The 14928-nt window shown below is 35.5% G+C and overlaps 1 protein-coding gene across 6 annotated transcripts in view; it reads left to right on the forward strand.

Moving 5' to 3' along the window:
- Anks1b (ankyrin repeat and sterile alpha motif domain containing 1B) overlaps positions 1-14928 on the forward strand; it is a 1114759-nt gene that overhangs the window by 250317 nt on the left and 849514 nt on the right. The gene's annotated exons all lie outside the window — the stretch shown is intronic.

Genomic DNA, 14928 nt, shown 5'->3' on the forward strand with positions numbered 1-14928 from the left:
TCCGGTCTGCCTTGGCGCCGGGCTTCCTCCTCCGGTCTGCCTTGGCGCCGGGCTTCCTCCTCCGGTCTGCCTTGGCGCCGGGCTTCCTCCTCCGGTCTGCCTTGGCGCCGGGCTTCCTCCTCCGGTCTGCCTTGGCTGGCGCCGGGCTTCCTCCTCCAGTCTGGCTTGGCTGGTGCCGGGCTTCTTCCTCTGGTCAACAATTGGTTTTTAAGTCATTGTGATTCCTTCAGACAACAAGACTGGGCGCTTGGAAGTAATCATGGCAACTGGCTTATGCAGCTAATTAGCTGATGACCTCTTTGAAGTGACGTCAAGGAAGGGCCGGGTCTCTGGTTTTATTCCTAAGTCCTTGATCCATTTTGAGTTGAGTTTTGTGCATGGTGAGAGATAGAGGTTTAATTTCATTTTGTTGCATATGGATTTCCAGTTTTCCCAGCACCGTTTGTTGAAGAGGCTATATTTTCTCCAATGCATGTTTTTGGCACCTTTGTCTAATATAAGATAATTGTAATTTTGTGGGTTAGTTTCTGTGTCCTCTATTCTGTACCATTGGTCTACCAGTATGTTTTGGTGCCAGTTCATGCTGTTTTTGTTACTATTGCTCTGTATTATAGTTTAAGGTCTGGTATAGTGATGCCACCTGCTTCACTCTTCTTGCTAAGGATTGCTTTAGCTATTCTGGGTCTCTTATTTTTTCAGATGGATTTCATGATTGCTTTTTCTATTTCTATGAGGAATGTCATTGGATTTTGATCAGAATTGCATTAAATCTGTATAGTGCTTTTGGAAGTATGGTCATTTTGATGATATTAATTCTGCCTATCCAAGAGCAAGGTAGATCTTTCCACCTTCTAAGATCTTCTTTGACTTCTTTCGTTAGAGTTCTGTAATTTTCATTATTTAGATCTGTCACTTCTTTTGTTGATTCTCAAGTATGTTTTTGAGATTATTGTAAATGGCATAGTTTTTCTTGTTTCCATTTCTGAGGCTTTGTCACTGATATACAGAAATGCCTTTGATTTATGGGTGTTGATTTTTATATCCTGTTCTTTGCGAATTCATTTACTAATTCTAGAAGCTTTCTGGTCTTCTAGGTAAGAATCATATCATCAGCAAATAGTGCTAATTTGAATTCTTCTTTTCCTATGTGTATCCCTTTAATTTCTAATTGCATTTGTAGGTTAATGGATGGAGTTTGAGAAGATAATATTATGCGAAGTTAGCCAATCCCTAGAAACCAAATGCCAAATGTTTTCTTTGATATAAGGAGGCTAATTCATAGTGGGATAGGGAGAGGGAGCATGGGAAGAATAGATGAACTCTAGATGGGGCAGAGGGGTTTGAGGGAAAGGGAGGGGTTATGGGGTTATAAATGATGGTGGAATTTGATGATCATTATTATCTAAAGTTCATCTATGAAGACATGAATTGGTGTGAATATACTTTGTATACAACCAGAGATATGAAAAATTGTGTTCTATATGTGTAATAAGAATTGCAATGCATTTTGCTGTCATATATAAATTTAAAAAAGGGGAAAAATTCCTTGCATTTTAGTGACATTCTACTTGTTAGATGTTTTATCTCCAGGGTATTTATACATTAGGTGATCCTCTGTACTGTTTGTTGATATTTAGTTGTAGAAAGTAATTTTTATATCTTTGAGGAGATTAAAACACAAGAAAGTCTCATGTTAGAGTATCTATCACCTGAATATTCTGCAACTGAGAAAGTTAACATTTAATATTTATAAAAGTACACAAATACAAATATAATCATAAAATAACTCTGCAAATCATTTAGCAATAAATTAAAATTTCCTCCAATTAAAATAAAACAAAAAATATGGGTTGGCTTTAGTTTCTGTCTTTTTATTTCCTGGGTGCAATTGTTTATCCTACTAGTGTCCCCAGGCATTTAGTTTGATGGTATTGATGGATATCCCTGGCCAAATGGGTTGTCCTCTCAAATATTAAAGGGGAAGATTATTCCTGTTCCCAGGTCATAAACTAATAGTGCTGGAACCTACTGCCACATCCTTTGTGGCCAGCAGTCTCCACTCTCCATAGGCAAAAGGAGAAGAGGCCAGATTCTCTTTAGTCATTTTTCTTCAGCCCAGGCAGCTTTTCTGGGATTTTTTTTCACCAGCTTAGGGCTAGTGTCCTTGACCCACAGTGAGATATGATCTGTGGCTACCTGGAGCTCAGCTGAGAAACTGTGCTGGGAGTGCTAGCACTGTGGTTAGAAGATTTAAATCTTGTTTTAACCCTTTCTTCTGGTGTCTTGCTATCCTTGCACATAAGAGGTAGTGCCTTTTGGCACATTCAACTTAGTTCCTGACTTTCAGACCCCTTAATATGCAACTGCATCAATGCTTGTACATACAGAATCTCTTTCATATGTTTTACCCCTGACAGACTAATTTCAAATTCAAGATTGTATAATAATCTAGAAAAACCACTAAAAGACAAGACTATGTTATAGTAAACCATCTTTCTCTTAGACTTATACCTATACATAGCCCATTCAGCCAAGATCTCTCTGCCTAAGAGACTACTGGTAAGATCATCGCAGCATGACATATGTCTTAAAGGACCACTAACCGATACAAAAGACAGACAAGAGAGGATCACTGAAACCAGGCCCAACAGAAAGGAACATTTAAAACAGGCCTACATATACGATTTCTTCCATTTACTTTACCAACTTCAATTGCAAGATTGTACAAAAGAGATAGAGAGAGAGAGAGGGAGAGAGATAGATAGAGAACCAGAGATGAGCCCCAATACCATGGCCAATGGCTGGGAACCTTTAAAACAGACCAGCTAAGACCTTTCTCAAGAGACTACCTATAGGATCAAGTAGTATTATCCATGTCTTAAAAGGGGCGGTAAAAGATACAAACAAAATAAAAACACATTCAACCAGAGGGAATTCTCAAACTCAAGCCCAGCAAACAGATGAGAATCTAGAACAGACCAGAAGGGAGTAAATATCCCTACAATCCCACTTACCCATGACTTCTACACTAGTGGTGCCAGAGATGTCCCCACAAAAAAGGACCAGATGTTCCCAGGAAGAGGACCCAGATGTGTGGAATCAAGTGTCTTGGTATACACACTGGGGAACACTGAGATGGCCAAGGGTGTAGTGACTTTATAGGATCCAGTTTCCTTTTTCTCAAAATGAACTATGATGGAGCAAACTGTACCATTCAGGAAGAGAAGGCAGGAGTTTCCCTAGGCAAAAGGAGCTTCAGCAGCTGCTGAGATGGTTTCTCAGTCCCTTCCTTTACTCATAGGAATAGCTCCTCTGGTTTGACCCAAGGCAAACTCACCTGTGTTCTAACTCTCTTGTAGTTGGCTCTCAACAGTTTTGCCAGCCACCTTGCATCTTCAGCATGGACATGAGGTTTCTTCTGTCCAAGAAAACTGGAGCAGAGGCTGCTCTCAGGTCCCATCTGGGGTGCCAAATTTGTTACTGACAGCTTGGTCCTTGTCCCCAATGCCAATCCAATAATGATGACATGGTTTTGAGAAAAAGGAAAAAGGTTTATTGCTTTGCTAGCAAAGGAGAAACACAGGGTACTCCTGTCCCAAAGGCTGTGATTCTCTGCTTTAGAATTTTTACTCTGTGTATTTACTCTTCCTTCAAATTTTTATCTGTCTTGCTGTCATTACCTTTAAACCGTGAGAAATTCTTAAGTTTTTTGCATTTTTAATATATTTTTTATTATTAGTTGTTCGAAACATTACAAAGCTCTTGACATATCATATTTCATACATTTGATTCAAGTGGGTTATGAACTCCCGTTTTTACCCCGTATACAGATTGCAGAATCACATCGGTTACACATCCATGTTTTTACATACTGCCATACAAGTGTCTGTCAATTTTTCTGTAGTAGTAGTTTCTAATGATTACAGATATATCTTTGAAGCTCATTTTGTTTGATTTCCTTAAAGGAAATTAGATTTTATTACTTTGAAGTGACCCTGTAGTGACCATTTAAATCCCATAGTAAAAATTTGCCTACTTCCATCAAAACGGTAACACTAACCCACAGCTTTATAACATATCAATGTTGAAGATAGATTTTCTTTTTTTCTTTTTTATACTGGGGACTAAACTCAGGGGGTGCCTTAACTTGGAGCTATATCCCTAATCCTTTTTTTAAAAAAATTTGAGACAGGATCTCACTAAGTTGCTGAGGCTGGCCTGGAACTTATGAGTCTCCTGCCTCAATCTCCTCAGATGCTCATATTATAAATGTGAGCCACTGTACCTGGCTTGAAAAACAGATTTTCTGAATTTCTGAAATATATTATTTGCTATTTTTTATGTATTTTTCAAATTAAGCAAACATAAGAATGTATTAGCTCATATAAAATCCAGTTTTTACACGGACCCAAGTACTCAAACAATGTAGTCTGGAATCTGTTTCCATAGTTCTCTTTTCTACTACACTGTATCATTATTAGGCATGCTTTCCTTACATGGTTGCAAGGAATATAAGTAACGTAAAGTTACATTTTTTCAAAAGTTTCTGTTTTAGTCAGCTTTTTTGCTACTGTGACCAAAAGACGTGACAGAACAACTTTAGAGGAGGGAAAGTTTATTTGGTGTTCACAGTTTTAGAGGTCTCAGTCCTTAGACAAGATGACTCCGTTGCTCTGGGCCCAATGTGAGGCAGAGCATCATGGCAGAAGAGTGTGGTGGAGGAAGGCAGCTGAGGACATGGTCATCAGGATGCAGAGAGGGAACTCATGCTCACCAGGGATAAAATATATACCTCAAAGGCATACCTGCAGAGATCCATCTCTTCCAGGCATACCCTACCTGTCTATAGTTATCCCCATCAGTGGGCTAACATACTGATTAGGTTAAGGCTCTCATAACCCAATCATTTCACTTCTAAACTTTCTTGCATTGTCTCACACTTGAGCTTTTGGGAGACAGCACATACCTAAACCATAACAGCTTCCCCGCTCCCCCACATTCCAGCAAGATTTCTAACTCTAGTCACATTTTGACTCTAAGCCAATTCTAGTGGCCAGAGAGATAGGTACACTGATTAATCTGGCCTCGATCATATGCTTAGGTCAAGGTGGTGGGGTTGGTCAGTTATATCTCAGTGTTCTTTTCGAGCTATAGACAGCAGTTTTGAAAATGGGCTTGCATTGTACATGGTTGATGCACATCAGCTTTGAATAATTAATCTATTCCTGATAGAGGAAGGTTGGAAAGTGTAGTGTCTAGTCTGATCTATATCCGATGATTAGGGTGGTTGAAACCTACTTCTTACTCCTTAGCTTTTGTGTTTACTTTGACAATTCAGTAGGATAGAAGATATTAAATAATATAACTAGAAACAGTAAGTTACTGAATCACAATATTACTTGAATTTTGACTGTGCTGATGTTCCATATTTTATGAAATTTTAATTCTTAAAGTATGCTCAAAGTTTTGTCAATAAATTCTCTGTTCTTCTCCCCAGTACTATTTCCACTACTCTGCTTTATCATTCATTATAGTAGTTATTATTATTTGATATGTTATATATTTGTTTCTTTCTCCTTCCACTACAATATAAACTCAAGATAACAACTTTATCTTCCTAGTTTATTGCTGTACTACTAATATCTAGAAAAAAATACCTGGCATATTATATTTACTGAATATTATTTGCTTAGTGGATGAACAAATGAAAGCAGTTTGATAGAATATGAAATCATGATTTCCAAAAATATGGTGCAAAATTAGAAAAATATTTCCATGGGAAATAGTCATTCCAAAATCTAAAGACAAATCACTCCTACAATAATTTTCAACCCAGTTTTAGAAAGATATATGTTAAGTATGTTTTTGTAAATATCAATGATATTGGAAATAACTAATAATAAAATATTCTATTTCAAATTCAATTAAAGTAAATAGAATCAATGGAACATTCATTTTAGGTTGCATTTATTCTCATCTGGCCACAGACATTATTTCTTGGTATTCATGGCAGACATTAATAAATTTCTGGGAAGGATTATGGTTGTAATTGGTAGTATCCAAATAAAATGAAGTTATCTGTTCGATGTGGGTATTTAAACTTAACCTGTATGATACTTTCTCTAGTAAGATGAGCAATTTAGGTACAATCATAGTAAACCAGCCTCTAAGAGCTGAATCGAAAAGAGAATAGTCTTTACTTTTAAGAATAGAAAATGAATGTGTAGGGATAAAAGTGCTTGACTGTAGAAGAAAAATAATTACATCCATACATTGTTATCCTCTTACTTTCAGACTCTTGTTTCTTTTTGAGGGGTTGTTTAGGAGTTTAGATGTTGTTTCTTGTCAAGGATTATAAGAAAATGGTTTATTTTTTACATGTATAAAATGAGAAATTTGATATAGCTATCAAATTTTGAAAGTTAAGACTTAAGTGTAGGAGGAAAGGTAGAGCATTCTAGGCAGAGGGCACTTTGTAGGAATGCATACTGTACTGGGTTTGGAGCCATTTGACTGAATGGTATGTATATTAACTAGTATGTATATTTGAAGTTTAGATGTATGGGAGAAGAGCGAGAAGAGACAGTTGAGACAGATAGAGATCCAGAAAGTGCTTTAAATACTTGGGTAGACAGTATGAAAGAAATTATATAGACAGTGGGAAACCATTGAAGATTTTTGAACAGAAGGTGGCTTATAAAATAGAGTTTTAACTGAGAGGAGAGAGATATATAAATAATTGCATAGAATTCAATTAGAAAAATTTCATTTCTCTGTGAGGGAGGACCTACTGAGAGTGGGTGTGGTCAGGAATGAAATTTATTAAGGCCACATACACAGAACTTTTTGGTGATAAGTCACAGGAAAGAAGGGGAAGAAAGGAATCAGGATAATTCTTTTCTGCACCCCAGAAAACCATGAAAATAAGGAGAACGGAAATGAAACTGGCATTTTTGGAGAGAGGGCAAGTTCGGTTTTAGACAAGTCACCCTTGAAGTGATTGAAAAATTTCAAGTCAACAATGCCTATCAAGTAAATGTTTTAGAAGAAAACTTTGGCAAGCTTTTAGGCCAAGCCATTTTATTTTATTTTTTTAAACCAGGGATTGAACCCAGGGATGCTTAACCACTGAGCCACATTCCCAGCTCTTTTTATTTTATATATATATATATATTTTGAGACAGGGTTTCACTAGGTTTCTTACAAAATAGAGTTTGAACTGAGGGGAGAGAGAGATATAAATTGCATAGAATTCAATTAGAAAAATTTCAGACTTGTTAAATTGCTGAGGCTGTCTTTGAATTATGATCCTCCTGCCTCAGCCACCTGAGCTGCCTACAGGTGGCATGTGCCACTGTGCCTGGCAAGATTTGATTTTTTGATAAACACAAAAGTAGAAATTTGAGAGAATGGAGGAAGAAGAGAAAGGAATTCAAACCTAAGCCTTTCAAGAGTTTTGACTTTGGGAATCTGAGCAATATAGGAAATATGGGACTTATGAAAGAGATTATTAGAGATTATATAGCATGACACCCTAGGAAGTCTTGTTCCAGTTCCATATACTGAATTTAGAAATTGTAAGAACTATACTTCACTGGAGAGTCTGAGGATGATGATTACATATTTTCTTGAGGATTCACTGTGTTATGTATAGTATTTGTGCATTCAAGATATATGTTATATAACTTGAAGATTGAAGAACTGCACTTGTCTCAGACTGTAGGGTGATTCCTTCCATATGTGAGACTAAACATGGATGAGACAACATTGCTTCCTCAAGGTCTGATTTGATTTTCTCTATCATAGTCATCCACAGCTATGTGTCCCTTAGTGAGGATTAAAGGACCTAGACCTGTATTTCTTTGTTCTGAATAATGTTGCTGAACCTGTTATTTTTGGTTCACTGGGATCCTTCTGTAATATTTGTAATTATGTTACTCAGTAACTTTATACACAGAGATAAAGGAATGAAGAGGTAGAAAAAATTCTGATTCATTTTAATTATATATTTTTGTTTTCCCACTTATAATGAGTTTTCTAAGTCTTACTGAATTAACAACTGTGTTTTACCTCACTGATCTGTTTTTTATTTTCTGCAAAAAGCCCAATTTTTATTCTTTCCCTGTGTTTCCATGTGCCTTTGTTTCTGTTTGTAATTGCTTGTCTTTGTTTCACTAAACAGTATTCTAATCTGGCTTATAGTAAAAATTTTATGGATTCAAGTGTTTTCTCCTACTTCCTAATTTGGTTTTATTTGTATATTCTATTACACTTACTCTCATATTGAACCTTTGCTTGGTATTTTACCCTGTGCTTTCATGTTAGCTAGTGATTTTTCTTGTCTAGTACACTTTTTTGGTTTTGAATGCTGTGTACAAGCCAGGGACAGTGCTGCTGTTGGGTCTGATTCCTGGAATATGTCACAAATGTGCTACATTATAGCATTTATTATTACTACTGACTAGTTCTTTGAGTTCTTATATGACAGACAGTTTTCTTCATGGAACTTACATTTTAGTGGGAGGAGACAAAATAAAAATGTGAAAATATATAGTATGATAGAAGATGAGAATGGAGAAAAATATGTTGTAGTAGAGTTGAAAGAGGGGCTTAAGTTTAAATAGACGGTCTAAGAGAGGAGGCACATTTGAGCAAAGACCTGGTGCAAGTAGAGTGGTTAGACTTCTGTTATCTGAGGGATGAGTACTCCAAGGAGAGGAAAAGAAGCAACAGCAAAAGTTGAGAGGGGCAATAGGGTCTGGCTTGAGAATGGGGTAAGCGGAAGGAGATGCTGGAATCCAATGATGTAGAAAGGGCAATTCTTAAAGGGCCTATGGACTACTATGAGCATTTTTAGTTTTATTTATATCATCTATTTAATACAACAACCTTATAAAGACCTATTTATTATTATTATATCATATTCATATATTAAAGACTGTAATACTGAGGCTTAAGATACTTAAATTACTACTAAAACCCACACAAGTAGTAATTGGAGTCAGGATTTGAATCAACAAGTCTAACTGCAGATGGTATTTAAGGATTAAAGGATTTTGGACAGTGTTAGTCTTGCTTTTGAGCAACTTTTTTTTGCTCCCCCCCCCCCCGCAGTACAAGCAGAAACATTACCTAGAGTATTAGTTTAAAAGAATATTAAAATTGAAGTTTCTGGTGAAGCTCCAAGATAATAGAACCCATACTCCAAAATAAGGTTGAAAGTCACAGTGATTTAGAATTTATATATAAAATTAATGTGGAATTGGTCTGACAGCACTTATATCCCTAAATAAGACATGTAGAATATAAAAGCCGAGGAGTTTGGAAATTGGGAGAGAAACAGAGATGTACTAGAGTGTGTGGATATCTTTCTCAAGTTGGAGGAGGTAAGTAGTCCCTAACTTTTGCTTAAAGTCTAGTGGAAGGTGGCCTTAGGCCATCCAGCAAACTCAGTATATGCCTTTAAAGGTTGGAGGACATAGGGAATTGCTATATCCACCTGTGCTCTTAACCATTATACTATCTTTATTCTCCTACTTACTTGAGAGTCTTTTACTTTCAGCCCCATTTCTCCACATTTGAGTGTGTTTGTGGGATTCTCCTTGTTCTCTTTATTTTCTTTCCAGACAAGTTACTTCTTAACTAGTGAGTCCTGGTTTGGGCCAATACTTTCTTCAGTTGGGTCTTGAAGTGTAGCAAGAATTAAGTCGCTTTGCAAAAGTTCTTAAAAATTTTATGATGTGAAAATTTCACTTTATAGTTCCTAGTAATGGTTACCCTATTTTTAAAAAGTAGTTTAACTGATCATTTTAATTGAAATCTTAGGAGGGGAAGAGAATTATCTATTTTCAACCATCTTATCTAGAGATCAGTTAGATTCATTTAGAAAGAATGCTCTCAAAGAAATGGAAGATAAGTTGCATGGAGAGCAGTGGTGGAAAACAGTGAGAATAGCTACTGAAGTACTACAATAAAGAAGTGACAGAATGACTGACTTTTCAGACAGACTGCAGCATGGGGACCAAATGTCTGTAGAGAAGTCAGATGGGGTAATTAAACATCACTTGGAAGACTTTTGTATGGTTGCTGGTAAATAGTAATGCCATGGAGGCAGGAATCATAGAAGCAGAAGTGATTTGGATTTAGAACTTATAAAATAAGCACTGAATATGTTGATTTAAAGAAATCTGGTAAATAGTAGTAACTATTGTAATGAAGTAGCACTATTGTAAGTGCTAGCTACAGTATGTTCTAACTTTATGATACTGGGGACATTATGTAAATTTCATGTCTTTTTTCATTCTAAGCAAAGAATAATGTTGTCTGGTTTACAGGATTGCCATGATGATTAAGTGAAAATGTATATTTTTGATGGATATGTGTTATACATCTAATACAATGGCTGGCATATAGCAACTTTCAATAAATGAGAGCTATACTTATTGATAATATTATAGTATCTATGGGCTATAGGAAGTTTATATAATGGGATTTATATAATGCAAGGATATGGTGTAGGAAGATGATCAGGAGATGATGCTGTAGAAGTAACCATACAACACTTTGTATTCCTTTGTAATGCATTTTGTCCTTCTTGTATAGGAAAATAATACACACTGAAATAACCATTGAAGAGTTTTTATATGTAGTGAATTTTTTTTTTTTTTTTTTACTTTTTGTAGTGTTGGAGATTGAACCCTGGGCGTCACCCTTGTCAGGCAAGCAGTCTACCACTGAGCCACATCCCCAGCCTCTTATTCCCCAGTAAAGAGTTTTAAGTATGAGGGAAAGATGTAGAAAGAATTATTATTTTGGGAAGTGTAGAAGATGAATGGGTGCTATAAAAGTTTCCAAAAAAGTACATTTGAAGACTTTTGGGATGGTTCAACTGAGAGATTTTGCAGACTGAATTAAGTAATAGGGATCAAAATATTGGAGGTATTAAGAGGCTATCATGTGGAGAAGGAGAGAGATAATAGATTTTTAGGTTGGGTGACTGAAAGGATAGAGGCACCAGTAACCATAATAGAGAACACAGAGGGAGAGGCAGTTAGGTGTGGGTGGGTCTGAATGGATGGAGTTCATGTATATAGTTAATGTTGCCATTTCAAACTATAGAGACTTGGTAAGAATGGTGACTTGGTAAGAATGGGAGTAAAAAATTTACTTGGGCAATTTGGAAACTGTCAGTGTCATTTGAGAGAATAATTTCGGTAAAGTTAGAAGAAGAGAAACCACATTATAGTGAATTAAGGAATAAATTGGAGGTGAAAACTTGAAGATAGATGAAATAGAGTACCTTGTAAAGAAGTTTAGCAGTGATAGCAAGGAGAGATATGAGTTGGTAGTTTGTAGAAGAATCAGGTTTGTGGAAGGTTGGTTGAAGATGTGAAAGAAATGATTGTGTAGGTTTCCCTGGAGAGAGAAGATGATGTTAAATGGACAGAGCAAGAAATAGGAAAGAAGAAAGAAAATCAAGAATATGAGGGTAGGATTAGTCATCTGAGACTTGAGGGTAAAAATAATGAGATGTAAAGATAGGTAGAAGGCTGAGAGGGAAAAAGTTGAAAAATATAATTTCTCATGAAATGTTCATTCTCCATGAAATTGGAAGCAGATCTGATAGTAAGTTACTTTCTTACATATGGAAAACAATTGTGTAGATTTTTCTTTTAAAAGTACTGATTTGGGGATATTGTACACCATCTATTCAATGAGGCACAATGAATCAGAGGGTGACCTATCATAGTTAAAACAGCCCAGATTTTAATGTTACTTGGTCACTTACTATCTCCAAGACTTTGTATAATGCATTTGTCCTTCACATTCATCACTATGTAATTTAAAAGGACAATTAAAGATTCCTTCTTACAGAAGGAATTTTTTTTTCCTTTTTGTAGTGTTGGAGATTGAACCCTGGGCTTCACCCTTGTCAGGCAAGTAGTCTACCACTGAGCCACATCCCCAGCCTCTTATTCCCCAGGAAAGAGTTTTAAGTATGAGGAAAAGATGTAGGAGGAATTATTATTTTGGGGATTTCAACAAAATCTCAAAATCTTTCTTATTTTTAAATTTTTTATTTGTTCTGTTTAGATATCATAATGATTAAAGGGGGTATTTGGTAAAGTTTTTAGCTCAGTGCTGAGAATAATTTTTTCACGAATGTTAGCTGTGTGTTAGCTAGCTAGTCTCACAGAATTGATGTATAAAAAACCTCCATCAAATTCACTGTCACTGCATTTCATAGTAAACTTTTAATTTTCTCACTCATGAATGGCTTGGTTTAGGCTATTATGGTTCACTTTTGAGCTTTGAGGCAAATTCAGATTTATTTCTCATGCCTCAACATGAGGTCTAATCTAAAGAAGTACTGGGTACCTGGGTTGTACTTGTACAATAATCATCTGAGATAAAGAGCAGGCTGAACCATGCATGCACATTTAAATCTCAGCAAACATCCTGCATGTTCATATTCCATTGGCCAAAGCAAGTCAGAAAGCTAAATATAAAACAAGGGGAATGGGAGGCATAATCTGAGGAGGGGAAATAATTGAATATTTGACAAATAAAATCTCAGTTTATCATAGCTTTATTAGACTTGGCATTACAAGTGTGCGTGTGTGTGTGTATGTGTGTGTGTGTGTGTGTGTGAGAGAGAGAGAGAGAGAGAGAGAGAGAGAGAGAGAGTCTATCTGTCCCTTCTCCCTATAAAATAATGCCCTTCTTAAAAGGTAGTTGTTTTTAGGTTTAATTTTCACAATTCAGCTTAAGAGACATGTTGACTTTATAACTAGATTAAAATGCTTGACAAAAAACCATTTTCAGTTGATATCTAACATACTTTCACAATCTCTGATATCCAGTATGTTAGCTTATATATAAGACTGAGTTACTCTCTGATCTTTATTATGAACCTATTTAATATTTTTCTTTTATTGCTCTTTACAAAATATTTACTGAGGTATAATTTACATGCAATAAAATTTACTGAATTTATGGACACATGTAAATGAGTTTGACAAATGTATGGCAATGTAATTAAGACCACAAGAAAGATAAAGAATATTACTATCATTCTCCAAAAGATTCTTCATGCCCCTTTGCAGTCAGTTCCTGTCCAACAGTTCCCCTGCTAGATGGCCACAGACTTGTTTCCTATTATTAAAATTTTGTCTTTTCTAGAATTTTATCTAAATAGAATTGTATAGTCTTTTGTGCCTGTTTTTTTCACTGATATATTTGTTCTTTTTTATTGCTGAATAGTATTCCATTGTGTGATATACCACAACATATTTATCCATTCACCTGTTGATGGAAATTTAATTTGTTTCCATTTTGGTCATAATAAATAAAGCTATGAACATTTGCATGCAAGTCTTTGTGTTTTTATTTATCTTGGATAAGTATGTAGGAGTGGGATTGCTGTAGGTTACTCCTATGTTTAAATTTTAGAAAAATTGCCAAGCTAATTTTACAAAGTTGAGGTATCATACTACTTTCCAATCAGCAGCGTATACATATTCCAGTTGTTTCACACTCTTGGCGTGTATAGTATCATTAGTCTTAAATTTTAACCATTCAAATAGGTATGTAGTTGTATCTCATGTGATTTTAATTTGTATTTCTCTGAAGACTAACATTATTGAACAGTTTCATTTGCTGTTTGCTATCTGCATATTCTTTGGTGAACTTTCTGTTCAGACTTTTGCATTTTTTAAAACTGGATTGCTTATATTATTATTCAATTGAAAAAATTTTTGATAAAAGAGTTCCTTATCAGATATATGGCTTGTAAAGTTATTCTCACAATTTGTGGTTTGCAGTTTAATTTTTATAATAGTATCTTTAAAGGACAAGCTTTAAAAATTTTTGATGAAGTCCAGTATAACATTATTTTGTGTGTATGATTCATGCTTTTGTGTCCTAGCTAAAAATCTTTGCTAGGCCAAAGTCACAGTCACAAAGAGTTCCTTTTGATTTTTTAAAATTTTTATAGTTCTACATTTTGGATTATGATCCATTTCAAATTACTTTGTTTATGGTATAAGGGAGAGTTGAGTTTCATTTCTTTCCAAACCTATTTTTCAGAACAACTTTTTAAGCAAGACTATGATTCTCATTGATTGCTTTACACCTTTGTTTGTCAATTGAATGGAGGGACTTATGGCTTGAGGAGGTTGGCAGGCCTGATTGATAAGAAAAGAGGTGAAAATCATTTAAGAGAAAGAAAATTAGTCTACATTATTTTATATCTGTGGAAGTGGTCCTAAGAATATTTTTTTAAGTCTTAAGTAAATGAGGAAACATTTAATCAAGAAAATATGTATTTTGGTAAAACTGAGACTTTGTGATATCTAACTGAATATTAATGGCACTTAACACTATGGGGGGTGGGGAATAGACTTCACTAAAATAATCCTGTAAGTCTTTAAACAAAGAAGAAATCACAATACAACAAACCACAGAGCAGGTATGTGTTTATCTAGATTTACTACCATATGTTAAATAAAATATCCAGTTATTAACAATGAATTACAAGGCATGCAAAAGCAATAGAAAAGCATGATCCATAAAATGTATATGCAGGAGGCAAAATAAACTGCCTGAAAATGGTCAAATATCAGATGAGTAAAGTAGCCATTATAGATGTGTTCAAAGACTAAAGGGAATTATAATTAAAGAAATAAGGTATGAGGACAGTTTTTCATCAAGTAGAGAATATCAATAAAGAGTAAGCAATAGCTGGACCCGGTGGCACATGCAGCTTGGAAGGCTGAGAAAGGAGGATTGCAAGCTCAAAACCAGCCTCAGCAAATTAGTGAGGCCCTGTTTCAAAATAAAAAATTAAAAAAGGCTGGGGATGTTTCTCAGGGGTTGAGTGCTGCTGGGTTCAGTCCCTAGGACCAAAAAACAAAAAACAAAAACAAA

The sequence above is a fragment of the Marmota flaviventris genome, chromosome 3 (genome assembly GCF_047511675.1).
Source record: "Marmota flaviventris isolate mMarFla1 chromosome 3, mMarFla1.hap1, whole genome shotgun sequence".
Taxonomy (NCBI): domain Eukaryota; kingdom Metazoa; phylum Chordata; class Mammalia; order Rodentia; family Sciuridae; genus Marmota; species Marmota flaviventris.